The sequence below is a fragment of the Opisthorchis viverrini genome (genome assembly GCF_000715545.1).
Source record: "Opisthorchis viverrini unplaced genomic scaffold opera_v5_141, whole genome shotgun sequence".
Taxonomy (NCBI): Eukaryota; Metazoa; Platyhelminthes; class Trematoda; order Opisthorchiida; family Opisthorchiidae; genus Opisthorchis; species Opisthorchis viverrini.
Window position 1 is genome coordinate 214,155 of NW_008751798.1, and position 4,695 is coordinate 218,849.

Here is a 4,695-nt window from a genome sequence, read left to right on the forward strand (position 1 = left end):
TCGTGAGTAGAATGTTTCATTCAGTGTTCATTCATTCGTTCGACCGACAACTGCTAATCCGATCTCAAACTGCCATCAAATATCCTTCGGATTTATAGACTATTAACAAATGTGTCCAGCTTCCTGTAATACCCCTGGGTCAGTCAGGCGGATTTCGTCGGGAGCAGATGATATATGGATGAGATAGCTCCAATTGCCGTACGACTTTCTCTCCTATAGTTTCAGATTTCGAGTCATATTTGGCGCCATCACTGCCCTGCGTTTGTGGTTACCATCTGCCCCAATTTTCAAGTCTCCAGTACTCGTCCAAACATCCAGCGGAGACATCTTTCAGTCGATAACTAGGCGGACTCATCCCGTAGCACGGTGCACAGTAACAAATCTATATCTGCCATAGCTATGCCAAAATAGAAACTGCTCTCATATAGGGTATCAGATTTAGTTGAGATTTAGGTGAGTCGGGTAGATAAAGTTTTGTTTCCAAGGAAATGAATTTCATTTAGTTTTCTCCCCCAGGTAAACCCATGATCCCTCCCGTCGAGTCGAGAAATACAGAATGTCTCATAATAAACGCAAAAAATACTACCCATGTGAAACCTTACTATTAAGATAAACGATCATTGTTTTTTACTAAAACATACGTGCGTTGTGGAGGTTTACTACAAATAAACTGGCATTACAAAAGATAGTGAAAACAAATGCCTATTTCTTCTAAAACAAGTGGGAGGCGGTATGAGATGTGAGAGACACAGCATGTTTAACTTCTTCAATGGCCACTCGTGCACAATCCTCTTCAATTCTTGCTCTTAACTCCACCAAATTCTCCGGTTTATTTTCATGATATATGCGAGCCTATATCGTTTCCCGAAATCAATTATCCAGAGGTGTGAGATCGGGTGACCTTGCGGGCCAAAAGTTTGGAAATCCAAGAGCAATGACTCATCAGAAAATTGCTCTCGGAGTTAAGTTCTCACTTGGGTTGAGTAGTCGGAAGATGGTCGATGGAAGACGGTCGATGACTTCTTGTGCTGCTTGGGTTGTGGGATGACATGCGTCTGCAGCATATGGTGGTAACTGTCGCCGGAAACCGTAGCATCAAAGAAAAAGGGACGCAGGAGACACATTGAGGAGAATCAAATCCACACAGAGAGATGAGGGAAACAGAGATAATGGATGAAATACTCGTGAGGAGCTTCACGAGTGCTTGTTGATTATGCCATCCACAGAAACATTTGCTTCATCATTTCATAAAATGTTGGGAACAATTTCTTCATTGTCCAGCAGCAAGTTGGCGAACGCGACATCTTGCTCCTTGTCTTCTTCCGTGATGTCTTGTAATAAAGTGGAATGATCGGGTAAAAATGAAACTGACGCGGGTAAAAATGAAGGTGAAGTTTTTTGCACACAAAATTTCCCTTATAAGACTACTAATAATGAAAGATTTTATTACTGTTTCTCTGGTTGGCTACCTTTATTTACCCAATTAAATTTTGCGTTTATTGTGAGACACACTGTACATAACGGATTTTTCATGCAGTAATCCTGACTAGCGTAGGCATAAGTTTGACAAAAACTCGGAGACTGAACCACCTGATGAGTACCAGGAAGGGCAAGACGGTCCTGGACTCCCGAGGAGTTTTCAAAATCCTCATGAGTAGCCTACTACATCTACACAACATCTATACATGTCTCGCAATGCCCGGAATATCATTACAACTGAAACGTGGTGGCCTCGTACGCATATTCGGTTGTTCCGGAAGGTCGTAAACGATAAATTCACCTGGGTTCTAGATGGATCCCCCATCGAAATCAAATTGGTTACAAAATGGGTCTATCTGTCAAAATCCGTCCAATTTGGGCTCAAGTAGAACATACGTTTGACGGAAACTCGAGAAATATATCCTGATGTTGAACCCCAGGAAGGTCAAAACCGGCCATGGGCTGTCGAAGAGTTTTCAGTAAACTCATGAGAGATTTCGAATAAATTGGTCACTAGTATTCGTTCTCCCGTCTCTGTGAAAGATATCCAACTGTTGGGATTCTGTCTATAGCGCCACACACATTATTTTAAGACTGTTATCAATAGGTTTTCCAACCTTCCTCAGCTGTAGCTAGCCAAATGTCTGTGGGTCTATTCGACGAGCTTTGAAGCCACCACGATCCAAATGGACATAACCTTCTAAGCAATTTTAATAAGGTCTTGTTGGTACCATTCGCCAAAACCTTAATACATCTTGGAGACATCAAAAACGAGAGATTCAGCTGGGTTCTAGGTGAGTCTCTCGAAAAAAACAAATTAGTTTGCAATTGAGTGTACTTCGCTAATTTCGTGCAATTTTGGTTCAGTTAGAAGGTAAGGTCGACGAAAACTCGGGAACTGCTCCTAACTAATGAGACCCAAGAAGGGCGAAACCGGTCGTGGGCTGTCGAATGTTTTTCAGCAACCTTATGAGTAGTGCACTACTTCATACATCAAATCTCTTTATCGTGGAGTCTGAAGAACGACCACCTCTGTCTTCTAATTGTCTGCCGTTCCCCGATCTGACAATCTGTACAGATGACGTTTCAGAAATAAGTAGGCAGGAAATTAGCGAAACACACGCATTTGCAAACAAATTTGGTTTTGCGATAGACTCACCTGGAACCCGGCTAAATCTCCTTTCCACTCTGAAAATACTACTTTCAACCAGTAAAGTAGTAGTATAAGATGGGCTGGAGGGAATTTGAGGAGGAATTAAGATGGTTCATACTACAGAGAATTGGTCTGTTTAATTTTTCAAGCAAATATGGGATACAGACACGGAACGGGACGGGATTTCAACTTGAGCGTAGATTTCAAGAGTTCAAGTAGGGCTAGACAGCCCCTCTCTTGATAGGTATGGTTGTGATCAGGCTGAAAAACACATCACTTGCGAGCGATATTTCACTGTTGAATGTTATTTGTCTACTGTGCAATGGGAAAAAGGGCCCTCTTAGTACTCTGAGAGCAATTAATAGCCTTTACCCTTCGAAAACGTTTAAGTTTGAACCAGAACAGGGAGTTGAATCAGCTTTCCTGCCGCATTCGGGGCCACATGGACGCGCAGGAATAGGAGTTTAAAGAAAAATACGTGAAACGGATGATAAACTAACCTATCCGGCTTTATACCGCTAAGAATCAAAGGTGGTTAAAAGGTTCCTGCGTTTGGCAGAGCAGCGCTGGAGATGGAGGTCAAGTCATCTATCACGAGACACAATTGAATTTATCGCTACTTACAGGTCACGGCACGAAGCAGTTGGCAGAGTTTCCTTGAGGCAGTATTGCCCAAACTGTTCAGAACTGAACCTTGCGCTTAGCTAAACCTGAGAGTTACTATTAGACTACCTTGGTTTTATAGATCGAACACATGACTGTTTAGAAACGACGCAACCAGCCCCGCATATTGTCCCACTTATTCAAGGTATTGCAAAGTTTTATCACGCAAACTTGTTATTTTCACTGCCTTATCAAGTCAGACTTTGGGATTGTTTGGAAAAGAGAGAACACGGTGGGTGTCCAGGTGTAACGGTGATACTACTGATGGGGGGCATGCGAGTAGTATGTTTCTCGTAAATCCGCTTTGCGCCTCTTGAAAAGTGAGATACGTTACGGAATTTGTGGAGTCGCTCTGTAGCGTTTGCTTGCAACTGAGTAACGGTTAACGAATATCCAGGAAAGTTCGGGAAGATGCGTATAAAGGGAAGATGGATATTCGGTTTTGTAAACAAGATGCATATGAGAGTTTTGCTCCCATGTCCAACAGTCTGTAACTGTTCAGTTGGCACTTTCTAACAGATAACTCCGCAGCAAAGGCCTTCTTGCTTTCACAGGTAGCTAATCTGGTTAAGTAGTAACTCGTGTTTTCATCATCTTGTTACAGGAGTCGGATAAATGCCCGTGTTCCACAGACGGTCTCAGATTTTAATGCTATCAGTTATGCCTAATAACAGGTTTACAGCGAGATTTGACAAACTAGCCGGAAGATGTGGCTTTATTGAACTCGGTGAGCGACTCCAGGGTCACAGTGTGGTTCACGTTCGAATGAAAAACATGAAGGGCACGAAACGGGAACGGCGGCACGAGAAATCTCGTCGCCATTAAAAAAACATGGATGGAAGGCAGCACGAACTAATCACCCTGCTGGAATTCATCCCATGAGACCGCCGACACGCTGAAGTATTTTTCGTGAGGGTTTCGTTCTGTAAGTCAAGTCAGTCTAGATCAAGAAACTGGGAAGTCTTTTAATCTTTGTTGGGAATAATCACCAATATACATCGTGTCTCATAATAGACGCAAAATTTGATTGGGTAAGTAAACATAGTTAATTAAAGAAAGGATAATGGAATTTTTTTATTATAAGTAGGAACATAAAGAAGGTGTTGTATACAAGTGCGCCACTGCTTCACTTTATGGTGAGAAAACCAAACATGGTCTCATCAAAGATCCTTTCACCACGTCGACCATTACACGCCTGATTATGAAATTTGAGTCCACTGGATCTGTATTGGATTTTCCAGGCAAAGGGAGAAAATCTCTGAGTGATGAAAGAGCGTTCATTGTACAGAACGCCGTCGAGCAACTTCATTCCCAGAGCAATTCGTCAGGCATCTTCGTCAATAACTCAGGTGTCTCAGTTAACCGGCATTCCCCGCACCAGCGTGCACCGTATTATGAGA